Source organism: Nuphar pumila, chromosome 9 (assembly GCF_984573655.1).
Source record: "Nuphar pumila chromosome 9, dmNupPumi1.hap1.1, whole genome shotgun sequence".
Lineage (NCBI taxonomy): Eukaryota > Viridiplantae > Streptophyta > Magnoliopsida > Nymphaeales > Nymphaeaceae > Nuphar > Nuphar pumila.
Genome location: NC_143257.1, coordinates 101,821,369 through 101,834,947, shown reverse-complemented (window position 1 = coordinate 101,834,947; position 13,579 = coordinate 101,821,369). Strand labels below are relative to the sequence as shown.

The window sequence follows — 13,579 nt, the reverse complement described above, 5'->3', positions numbered from 1 at the left end:
TTTAACAAGGCCACATCAAGGAACGGTAAAATATATTCTTTAGGAAGATCAGCAATTGAAAAGGTAATTTAAGAAAATCCCTTAGTAAGAGAGACACAACAATATTCAGTTAATCTTGGTTTGCAGAACTCAGGTATAAGGCCTAAAGGTAAAACAATGGCTATAATGCACTACTTGGCACACTACATTATCCTAATGCCAACTATATGCACCCTCCTCACCTAACGTGTTGCTAACATAGGCTAACCGTATGATATCCTGATCAAATGAGTGATATATGTTGATCATCAAGCTAATTCTCATGAACTGTTAATGCACATGTAATACGACTCATCCGATCTTCATTGCTAATACCCATCCATTATCTAACACATTTGATCTAACAGACTAGTGATATAGACTGCTAACTCCCATAATGCTAATGCACAGGTATGTACATGTTAACAACATATTAGAAGAGGAGAAAGATGTATATACAGTCATTTTTATACACTAAGCATGATGAGTCATTGATGACAGCAAAAGGAAACTTGACTGATTAACGTTAACAGTATGTATCATCTCATAAGCAAAGAGAGCTACCCATGTTCAAGCACCCAGCTTACCTACTTAAAACTCATGGTGGATGTTCAACTAAACACAAATTAGGAAAGAATGTAAGAATGCTTAACCATACAGATAATAAAGCATGCATTCTTACCTGTTTGATAGAATTTCTCTGGGTGACAGCACATAGTATATGAACCATTTAAGACTTAGAGAGTCATTTCCTGTCTAATCTACCAATTCGTGGTTGATGAAACCTCTTGCTCTACTGGAATAAGTATGAAGAACTGCCAGACTCTTCAAGTACTTGCTGCCAAACGATGAATACCCTGAAAACATACAAACATTCTGTCATGAATGAGAAAAATCGTAAAAAAATCTCCTGCTTTAACCTGAAACCCATATTTCACTGGGTAAAATCCTCTGAAGACCTCTTGATTACAATTTCTATATTATCTAAGGACTCGCTTTGCATACCAAATCAAACCTTTTATGCCCAATAATGTTGATGTGATCAAAATCGTTGGTGGCCTTCAGGAGGTCCCAGATGATCACCTCCCTTTCATCGTGATTTTGAAATAGAAAGACCAACTTCACACCCAAGTTTATCAGTCATTCTGTGAGATCTAGATTATCCTTCTAAAAAAAACATTTTTTTTGCAGGGTATGCATCAGTATTGAAGAGAAGGAAAGCATAAATGCAATGTGCTGAGTGTGTAAGGGTAAGTAGAATGCAGCAAGTGGGATGAGGATATGCAGCATAATGCACAACCGCTATATACATAGAATGAAGGAAATGCATCGATGAAGAATATACATCAGGTGGGAAAAAACTGAGTTGTGCAGGGAATCTATATATGTGCTGCAAAATATATATTGGAATGTTATAAGATTAAATGTAACAAGGTGATAAAAGGTGAACGTTCCAATGAAGCCAAAATATCCTGCAACTTTTAGACTAAAAAAAATAATAATTGTGGGAACATAACCATTTACCTTAAATGTAGAAAGCAATGCAACTGAAATAAACAGTATGTACCTTTTCAGAGTCGGCTGGCGAAACTTGCTCGGGTTGGCTAATGAGGCACTTGCCTTTGAAGACATCCTTTGCCCAATTCCTGGCTTACCATGACAACAGCAGGCGAACTTTGAAACTTCATACTGGAGCTAAGTACTGATCTGCACATTTGTTTTGCTCTGATTTGCCAAGATACAAACTTTGGTTAAAACACCTCCAATGGTCAGAAGTATAACACCTGAGCCCTTCTAAGCATTTATTCCTAAATAGTTGCCATCAATTTTGAAGATAAATCCTACTGGATGGAGGCCAAATAGAGAAGAATTGTGTGGATCTACAGAATCATTAGCAAGATACTGTGCAAGAGATATCATGCATGTGTAGGGGAGGCAGTGATGATGTAGATGCAAATGGCATGCTTAAACCTTCAGCAGAATGCTTCCTCTAATGATGTGCCAATTTTGCATTGATATCTATAAAGGCAAGTAAATTTCTGCAAAAATAACTGCACCAGCTGAAACACGTAGCACAGCAAAGCACACAACATTCTTTGGGATTCAATGTGCAGGAAATCAGAGCTGACAATGTTGTTTAAGATGAGATATGATACAGTGAAACGCAACGCAGGAAACAAAACGAAGATGTCATATGATATACAGTGAAGGGATATATAACTGGCTATAATAATGTGCAAAAATAACAGATAAGTGCTACATGGAAGATACAGATGTACTGGTAGGTAGGGGGTGAAACAATATGTGACATAACCTATTAAGGCACTTCCAACCGACACATCAAACCAGTTTAATCCTCCATATCAGAATAATTTTCTATGTTATATCAGAATTGCAAAATCTAATTCAGAAAATATTAGAACAGAAGAAAATGCAGCTTAATCATAAACAGTTATGGTTAGACTTGTGAAGAAGCCTTTCTTCATGGATAATAAAATGAACAGTGGAGAATACAATTATAAAATCCTTATTTTCAATGCCTTTTAGAATTTTGCAGAGGTAAATTCAAATGATTAACAATATCATGAAATGGAGTTCTGAAACTTCTATCAGATGCTAGAGGAGAGTTGTTCCCCAAATGATATATGAAGGATCAAATTAAATTACAACACCAGATACACATAAGTCGATGATCACACATAAATAAAAAGAAAATAAATACCTCTGTGAATGTTGGCAATATGCTCGTGATGGAGGTGGGCTCAGGCTGCCCTTTTTTTTGAATGTGTCAGTCCCCTACTTTAGATCACCTTTGTTGCATAGACCATTGATTTAGGGAACAATATATTATCCCATTAGACATAAAGCCTTTGAAAGCTGCATCGTTGGGAGGCCTGAAAGCATTTTATGACACTCCCATCCATCAATTACAGTATTATATGAGAAATCATCAGGAACACATACTTACCTTTGCCATCTTATGCAAATAGTTCTCTGCATCCACAACCTTTTGGGATTTTGCGTAAGCCAAGAATCACAGCGTTATAGATAATTGATGGTGCTGAGTGAGATTTCTCCAGCAAAACCCAATCTAGTGCCGACGTGGGACCAGATGTCGGGTTTATCATGAAATCGTCACCTGGTTTTGCAGTAGGTTAGGTCTGAGGCCCGTGCCTCCAACCGACCAACGTGAGCAGGGTAATCGAGCTATTAAGGATTAAATCTGACACCAGATCGAATCTAACCATGGGCCTTATAAACAGATCAGACATCGATACTACAAGTCCAGATTACATACTATTGTAGCCATTTACTTCAAAAGTGATCTGGTTGGAGTTTTACGACCAAGGATGACCAGATCAGATGACGAAACACAAAAAAATATGTGGGATTAAAAGAGAAAACATGGGTATAGATCAAAACGAATACCACAAGTAAAAATGAAACGAAATACTGAAGCAAAAGATAAAACCAAGAATCATGAATGACCCCAATAAAAAAAAATGAAATAACTAATCCAATGTGTTGAAGAGCGATGTGATTAAACTGAGGGGAATACAAAAAATGAGATAAAGATGATCAAATGTCATTGAGACAGGAAATCATATTAATAAAAGGGAATCAAATCAATAAATCTAACAATAGATTGGAATCGGAAAATAACAAAAAAGAATAATAAAAATATGTCAGAATGAAATATTCTGATTACTATCGCACAAGGTAGATTGAGATTGCGATAAGCAACTCAACCATCATCATTGGTGCTTTAATGGGGGTAAAACAAGAAGAATCAAAAGCAAAAACGAAGAAAATAAAAAAGGGGGGGGGGGGGGGGGGGTTCTTACCGTAGTTCTGTTGTTAAGATGACCGGCCTCCACGGTTTTCTTGATTTGGAAGAGGGCTTCCTTTGATTGATCGGGCGAAAAACTAAAGGAATGTAGAGAAGAAAGAAGAAGGAGGAGAAGAGGGAAAAGAAGAAGAGAATGGCGAAGGGTGGAAATGGGTATACAAAAGGAGAAGAGACGACGGGTGTGGGGGTGAAGAAGCGGTCCCGAATCCTTCCCCTTCGTGCTTCTCTTAAAGAAGAGAAAGAGGGATTCAGTTGCAGATTGAGGGTTTACAGAGGAGGAAATGAAGGTTGTTGGGAGATGAATGGGAGATGGTGAGGAGGTCGCACATGGGGGCGTGCGATGAGGGTTTGGCTGGAGGGTTCGGGCGATGGAGGTTGAGAAGAAGCTTATGGAGGGGAAGCGAAGGGGAGAAGGCGAGAGTTAGGGTTTTCAAAACCCTAACTCGACTCTTAAACATTGAAAATAAAGTATTTCACAAAAGTGCCTCTTAAAAAGTCTTTTCCAAAAACGGGTTTCTAAAAAACCACTTTTTTGTAATTTCCTTCATTATTTTTTATTTTTTTTGTTCTTTTCTTGAATTTCAATATTTTTTTTTGTGTTTTTTTCTTTGGAATGAAATTCTAAAAACTAAGGATTTTAGAATAATTTTGCAAAATTTTTCAAAAATATTTACAAAGGAAAGGTTTTCTGAGCAATTTTTGGAGAAAAATGGGTTTGGACCCAAGTTTTGAGAAAATATTCGAGTTTTAAATCTCGAATCGAGGAATACTACGCGATGGATCCAAACGAATGCCGGATGGACTGTCTGAGTATTTAAAAACTATTTTCGGTATTTTCTGTAATTTTAATTTAAAAGTTGGGCAACGAGACTTAGATTTTGATCTGGACAATGGATCCGGATCCGAAATCAAGTCAGACATATAAAATGAATTTAATTTCAGTAAAACTTGAGAAATGAACTGGAATTTAGATTAAAAAGTGACTCAATTGCTCAGAAAATGATATCAGGGGCAAAAAGGGAATATTTAAAAGATTTTGAAAAAATTGGGGTGTTCATAGAGAGCTTCAAAAAGCTCCAATCTTTCTGATAAACCTCCCTCAAAACCTTTAAAAAGAGTCTATTTGATCACAGATGGGGGATTTTTTCTGGATTTTTCTTCTCTCCCAATCTCTTGAACTCCTTGGGTTTTCCCTCGGATCTTCCCCTTTTCTCGTTCATTCCCCCTTCACAGTTTGTTGTCCTCCTTCAAGCAAAGGATCAAAGAACTCCAGCAAATCTATAAAGTACACAGAAGAAAGGCCATCTTCCTGTAATCGGTCCTAAGCATTGAGCCTCTTGCTCTCAATAAATCGGTCTTTAAGAGGTGGCATCTGAAAGGCGTACAGTTTAAGAAATCAGGTGAGGAATCATCTTGTGTTTGCAACTTCTGTGAATCAAGTAGCATATTCATGTAATATACATTGTGAATTCATTACATTTATTGACGTGATTTACATCCACGGTTGTTGCATACGTTGAGGATTGATGATACCTCGCAATGGCATCATCGATCCCTCTGAAAAGTAGATTTTCGCTGAATCATCATCTTTCTCATAACATTTTTGCTGGATTGTTTCAATATTATAAGCCTCATGGGACAATATCTTCTTTTCAATCAAAGTTTTTTCAAACTCATACCTAGGCCATCTCACATTGTATATCATCGACTTCATTAATGTTATTGAAAATATTTTTTTTACAAGAAATGTCAGTTTTATTCAATCTTTGTACATGCAGAGAATGAGATTTCATATGGCATCATCTTTTGTCTTACCATATTCACAAATCTTCCTCTGTTTTCATACAAGTTTTCTATTTAATTCTAACATTGCCTAATTTCCTGTATCTCATTATTTCCTACATACCCATATGATTTTTGATAAGGGTGTCTGCATGTCATTGTGTCAAACGATGTCTGGAAAGACTTATCGTATATTGAATAGTGCCTTTAACTTAAGCATGTCACCTTCTACTTATTTTGAATATCCTTCTTTTATATTTAGTTTCCTGTATTTTGCTAATTTCCTGTATGTTATCTTATCATATTTCGCATCCTATTATATCACCTCCATCACATGTTGCGTCAGCATGTCTGTGGTATTTCAACATCCTCAAACTTGTGGCAATATGATTGTCATTAACTTTACATTCACCGTCAATTAATTGTAAGCCCTATAGCATCTTGGGGTAAAGGACACAGTAATTCAGAAAGTGTAGACATAAACTCAACATTTGATTCATAGAGTTTGTTATAAAATCCAGATCTGGATTTCTGCTGGGTTTTGCATGAAATCTCTTCTACAACAGAGATGATATGCGATATTCTCACAGTAATATTCCATTTCGTGGTAACTAACTATGGACTTTTCTCAATATTTGCTAAAATCGATGCCACTCTATCATCTTGGCAAATATTTAATCAAGTGGGGTTTTATGTTCATAATATGTCATTGTGTCTCAATAAATGTAGTACCTAATTGTTTATAGGATCTGTGTATAAAGGACTAGATCAGTCCCCTATAAATTGAGCCATTTCACAGCTCCATGCCATCAATGTACTGACAAAGATGATGGGTATCCATAAGAGATTTGTCTGACATACTGATCTTATGTAGTTTCTGAATTATGAAGTTTTACCTATTCTAGAATCAGATTTGCTTCATTGAGATCTCTTCCTTATATCACCTCATCTTGGCACTTACATTTCAGCATTTATAGCTTACCTGCACTTGCATTTCCATATTGCGATTGCCTATATTTTCATTCCATGGTATATTAAAGACATCTTTAGCCCATTAGTAACATCACCTGATATGCATCCATTCATCTGTGTATCCTGTCATCACATAGCATATTGTGTCTGTTCATCATTGTCCCTTTATGAACCTATACTAAGCGTCTTATTATTGTAACCAACCTACTACTTTCACTTAGCCTTTGTCGCAGTAACTATATGTTGACATAAAAAAAAGAGAGAAATCATATTGCCATCTTGCATTAATACTCAACCACAACAACTTTTCCATTTGTTCCTTTTACCTTCAGCATTTCTATTATTATATCTGCATCTTCATTACATCTTAACTTGGCATACCATAGTGTATATATTTACTGTTGCATATTACCTGTTGCATATTCATTATGTATATATCCACTACTTCCCTTGCATAGTTGCTTGTTGCACTATCACCCCTCTATGAGTATATTCATTGATATATTTATGTATCACTCATCACCTTATGCGCTTCATAATATTCATTATTCAAACCTTTCATAGCATATCAGATAGACCCAATCATATGCATTTTAGTACAATTGCGGTGTTTCCAATTTTTCTTTATATGTTGTATTTCTTGTGCTAACTCACACTTGCAGGAAAAGTTTGGAAGATGCCAATTCTTTTGATTTTTCTTTTTCTATTTTTCTGTCATTTTGCTTTATATCAATAATGTAATAATTAAGTGTGATCTTGGAAAAGTTGATTTACTTTTACTGCTTAGATTAGGGTGCATGTGATATAGTTTATTTCTACAATATCCTGATTATGTGAATCATGCATTTTCTTAGAAAACCACTATGAATGAACATGGATGGCGCGTGCACCTGCTATTAAGGAGTTAGTAAACTCAGAGGATTTTGTATTTATGGCCCTAGTCAGAATACGGACGAATCCCAAATCTACTATCTTCTCATTAGCCACATTAAGCCTACACTATTAGGCTATCTTCAAAATCACATCATATTTCCATTTTTGCAAAATATTGTGGAATTAAACATATTAAATTCTAAACATGTTCATGGCCACAGTCGGAATATGTAAAGAATTTATTTTGATTTAATACATATTTTCTAATAAATTTCTCAGAAATTTCCTGAATATCTTTTATCAAAGTGCATTCATCCATTCAAATCATTCACATCATGGAATTATATGCATTTCTTAAGTTTTCTCAAGAGAATTTCATCCTAAGGAAATCTATTCCTCAAGGGGCTCTGAAAATTTTCAAAGTTGGATTTTCCCAAGTCAAGTCTTCCATGATTTTCTTGGAAATATTCTTTCCTTAGAATTCATTTTCAATTATTCAAAAGGAGTTTTTCATCATTCTCAAGAATCAAAAATCGATTTTCAATGCTTCAAGGCTAAGATTCTCATTTCCTAAGATTTGATTTTCTTTCTTAAAAGAATTTTCCTATGAATCTTCAATCATTTTCCAAAGAAAATTCTCACAGTTGAAGTTTTCCTGACAAACATTTTCTCTTTCAATGTTTATCTTTTCTCAAGAATTCTTTCTATTTTCCCAGGATTCTCATTCCTTCATGATTTTCCCAAACCTTTATAAACTTTCTTGAGATTTTAAATCCTTTTACCAGAGTTTTCTTGAGAGTTTGATTTTCATCTTTTGCCTTAGAAATATTTTCCAATTCTAAAGCATTTTCTAAGCATACATCATGTTTTCCAACCTACATTTTACAAAGTTTCATAGCACATGCTTGAAATCTCTGTGCATTTAGGATAGAACATGATTTTGTTAATTTAGCTAAGTCAAACACACATTCGATCCTTGGTTCGATTACCTCTGGTAAAGGCACCAGAAACGGTCGAACCTCGTACCGACAGGTTGAGTCCCATTCTTCAAAATTTTCCCGCTATTTTCAAAATGGAGGCAAGTATTTCAAAACAATTTTCAAACTCTTGTCAAGTTTGACTTGCAGGAGCGTTTCCCCTCTCTCCCGCAAGGAAGGGAAAAATTTTACAATGATAACAAGACCACGTATTGCGTGATCAACGATTGATAGGTCATGATGCAACAACATTGTTTCAGTTTAGTTCCTTTTGTTTAGATAGTTTTTCTTTTTGTTGCTTCTGTTTTCTTTTATCTGCAATTTTTTTTACATTCAATAGCATGGCTTTCATTTATTGATTTTTTTTTGTAATAGACCCAACACTTCACAATGATCAACGTCATTCACAAACATTCTGTTTGTGCATGATTAACATTGACTAGTGTGAAACCCTTCATAGTTAGATGATATATGTGTTGTAGTTAATAACTTTAACTCTGATTAGTTTGCTTCCAGCATAGCTGAATCGAGTCATTGACCCAATAGCTTTTAATTCATTAGTTTATCTTGCCTTTATAGTTATAGTTAAATAATTTTGTGTTCTTATAATTAGCACTTAGTAATGCAGTTGTAGATAGTTATTTACATTGGTTGTAGCTTAATTCAGTCAAAGCTTCATATTTAGTTTATGCCATATTAGCGTTTATGTTATTCAGAATTAGATTAGTTTATCTCATGATCCGTTAGATTCAATTAGACAGTTAGTTAGATTTTAGATTTATTTTTTTTGAAGTAAAATCAGTGAATTGTTTTAGTTAAATTTCAATAAGTAGTGCCTTTACATTTTCTTTACTTATTAATTAGTTATGATTTGGTTGTTTCAAGTAGTTAATTGTTTTAGTTTGTTTTCAATTTAGTTAGTTTGTTAAAGTATTTCATAGTTTGTTATTTAGTTTATTTCTTGTTACATAATGATTAGTTTGTTATAGTTTGTAGAATAGTTTGTTAGAATCTTGATTCATGTTCTAATTGACTAATCTTAGTTTTAAAAGTAGTTTTTCCCTGTTTCTGCTCTGTGTTTTGTGTTTTTGTTTTGCAAGGAAGCGTTTAGATGTGCGGTGAGCCCTTTTCGTACCCTCAAAGAGCCCTCTGAGGTCTCTAAAAGGTTCCCTCAAAAGACCCTTCAAGCCCTTAGAAAGCTCCTCAAGGAGCCCTCATAAGAAAAGAAACCAGCTAAAGCATAGAAGAAGAAGGGAGGGACTAAAGACTCGAAGCACTAAAGACTTTTCCTCTTTCTTTTAGATTAGGCTTTTATTTTATTTTAATTTAATTCAATTTGGGTTTGTAATAAGGTGCTATTATTTTATTTGTTTAAGCCCTCCACAGAGGGCCACACTCTCTTAGTTATTTATTCAATTAATTCTTTTTATCTTTGGCAATAAAGAGTAATTAATTATTTGCTTGAATACAAAGTATTTTCCCGTTCCCTGAGTTCGACCCGAACTCCACCAATTGTGCGAGCCAGTTTTTATTTATTTTGGTGTCTGGCTTTCACTTAGTTTTCATTAAAAATATTGTTTTAAAAATTATTTTCTGAAACTCACATCAAATTTTTGGCACCATTGTTGGGAAACGACGATTAAATACGAGTATTCACTTTATTGCCACTCAGTATTCACGTTTATTTAGGTTGCTAGTTTACTTTCAGTTTTTTGTTTAGGACTGCTTAGTTTCATTTACTGCTAATTATTTAAGATTATTTAGTTTTTTTTTCAGCATTTAGGTTTAGAACCACGTGTTTGTACACCTTAGATACCAATTTACCTGTCTTGCACGACCCACCTACTAGGCTACCCTTAGGAGGTGACTGCACACAATTGGTACCGTGCTCATAGCTTACTTTTCATAAAATATCTGTTGGGTGCAAGTGTGTGGTGTTCGTTTGTTTTTTGCTTTCTAGTTTTATTTTTCTCTTTACCTGCTTTGTGGTTTGATGAGGTTCGACCGCACTGCACGTTAGGTAGGTAGAAAGCCTTTTACTTAGGATATTGTTGCACCAATCTACCCTCAGGTGTATGAAAGGGCGATGCTCGCTTGACCCCGAACTTGCAGAGATAGTCGAGGACCCAAAATCCCTTATTAGGAGAGCCCATTGATCCGGCCCCATGGCTCAGGATCAATAGTTGACCCATCCTCTGAGGGAGTATTTCATTCCTAATGAATATACTTCCGCCTTCTGCATCGCTAGACCCATTATAGGAGCTCCGTATTTTGAGATAAAGGCCAGCATAATCCAAATGCTTCCATCTTTTTATAGCCTGAGCAACGAAGACTCCTACCATCATCTCGATAAGTCCTCGAGATCTGCTTCACTGTGCAGATCAACAATTTTGGAGATGACGCGTTGAGGTTGACATTGTTCCCGTTCTCTCTCAAGGACAAAGCCAAGCACAGGCTGAAGGCCTTAGATACAATTCAAATTACCACTTGAGAACACATGCAGCATGAGTTTTTCAATAAGTATTTCCCAATTGGTAAGATGAACATGTATTGAAAAGCCATCACCAGCTTTTCTCAGATTAAGGAAGAACAATTTCATGAGACATGGGAGAGGATGAAAGATTTTCTCTATAAGTGCCCTCACCACTAGGTACCACATTGGCAACTGGTGCAGTACTTTTATGATGGACTGACCGAGAGGGATAGGGAAATGGTTGATTCTTCGTATGGGGGCATGTTCATGCTTAAAAGCGAGGATGAGGCATGGTCCCTATTCGATACGTTGAGCAAAAATGCCATGCATCATGCCCTATCCTCGCGACTTGATAGAACCACACCTGTTCCTAGTGGTCCTAAAAAGGGAGAGATTTTCGAAGTCGGGTCCGGACATGAGTTACAAATCAAAGTTGACCAGGAAAGTTGATCAATTACTGGCCAACCCAGCTTCGCTAAATCTAGTAGAAAAAATGTGCGAGCTATGTGCTAGCCCTGCACACTTGGTTTCTGAGTGTCTGGCAACAACACTCTATCCTGAATTCATTCAGGAGCAAGTGAATGTTGCCCAAGGTTTTGTCAGACCGGTGCATGATCCTTATGCACCCACCTATAACTCGGGATGGCGAAATCATCCTAATTTTGCATGGATAAATCCACACGAGCCACACCATCTGCCTCTCCAGACATAGCACAGACAGGATAACCTCCTACAAGGTTACTCGCGACCCACATCCCCTTAGGCCCCTCCTCAGCTTAGCTTGCCTTCTCCTCAAGAGCCCACATCGAGCCCATCTTTGTTAGGAGAAGTTGCTCAAGGTCTTTTCTGATATTAAGGCAAACCACAGTTCCCACACGCAGTCGATAGCAAAGCTAGAGACTCAGATGAGACAATTGGCTAAGGCCTTGAGCAGGCAAAGTGAGGCAAGCCGCCCTAGTCAGTCTGTTATCAACCCAAAGGGTAAGGAACCCATGTATCACAACCTCCATCTCACAGAGTCCCACCAAGAGCAGACCAACTCTGTTATGACCCTTCAGAGTGGGAAGACATTTCACCCAACTCAGTAGACGACTGGAGAGCCCACTGCCACACCTATTGACTAGTCGATCTCCTCCACCAGTGTAAACACCCCAAATTTTCTTCGTTCATTTCCAGACACCCCATTTCAGCATATGGCAATCCCCTTAGGTAAGACTACCCCAGTTTAGGTGTCATTTTGCCCTTTTTGTCAATAAATTCCTATTTTACCCTTAGGTCACCTCAGATCCTTATCAGTTAGAGTCAACCAAGCTCATTTTTAAGTTCAGAATAGTTAGAAGGTCTATCATTCCTAGCTCTTCTGAGCTCACGATGAGCAAATCCTGTTCATTTCTGACCATTTTGGCTAAAATTAGTTCATTTCTTGAGAAATGAGCTCATTTCTAGCTCGAATTCTAGCCAATTGTCTCAGAGTTAATCAATCTTAGTCAATCTTGTTTCCCTGAGTTTAGCTTGAGCTCACCAAAAGTTCAAGTGGCTCAATTTCAGTTCAGATTCCATTCTCACAGTCTTGTGGTCCATTTTAGCGCATTCTAGCTGAAATTGAGCTAAGTCTAGTCAGCCCAACTAGTGTTTGATCTCCAGATTTAGTTTATCTCAGTATGACTGACCTTTATTCCAGCTCAAATACAGTGCATTCTTGTTACCTACTTCACTCCAGTGCTCATTTCTCACCATCTCTTTGAGAATTGGGACATTTCTCGATCATCCAATCTAGGAGTTTAGTTGAGTCAGTGTCTTTTTAGTTCATCTGAGTTTAGAAACCCTAAAACCCTGTTCAATTTAGTCCAAACCTATTAAAACCTCATTTTTAGTGTCACTCCTTGCCATGTAGGGGAAAAATCATTTCTCAGAACATTTTATCCAAAACTTCAGTTTTATCAATCTATCAAACTGGTACAAGTGCAAATCTGGGCTCAGACCAATTCCTTTCCTGAAAACTTTAGTTATATCTGAGGCCCAATTCACATTTGGATTGGATCTGATATCCAATCATCAATTTCTATCTTCAGACAAGAATTGACAATTCTTTGTCTCTGCCAGGGGTCTGGGACTTCAAATCCCTCATCCCAGGATTACATTTGGCATATCATTTCATGTCATTTCATGTCATTGTATGTCATTTTCGAGATCCAACACTCTCATTTTCAAAATTTTAAATCCAGATTCGATTTTAAAACCTCGTTTTTGAAATCAATTTAAAAAACCTGGGTTTTAAATCGATATTTGCCATTTGGCCAACCCCTTGGGCTTTATATTTCTTTATTTCAAAGTATTTTCTTTAGAAAAATGATCTGGATTTGTTTTAAACTCGCTTTTTAAATCAATATTCAATTTTCTTAAATTTCTTCAAGTGGGGCCCACCCTGCAGGAGCACCAAGCCCTAATTTTTCCAATCTTTATCCATCTTTATTTTATTTCATGTCTTACTTTTTTCAAAATGCAAAAAATTTCATAAATAGAGGTGTCGTTTTAAAGCTTTTGAAAATCTTGTTTTTAAGCCCTTTATTTTCAAGTTTTAAAGTCCTTTTTGAAAAATCAAATGGGGCCCACAATATGTGGCACCACATTTGA

General features: G+C 36.3%; 1 non-coding gene across 1 annotated transcript; it reads right to left on the bottom strand.

The window, feature by feature from the left end:
• Positions 1 to 11,017: 11,017 nt before the first annotated feature.
• Positions 11,018 to 11,124, bottom strand: LOC149828764 (small nucleolar RNA R71). The gene has a single exon (XR_016434509.1). It is a non-coding gene; the product is annotated as a small nucleolar RNA R71 (small nucleolar RNA).
• Between the last annotated feature and the right edge of the window lie 2,455 nt (positions 11,125 to 13,579).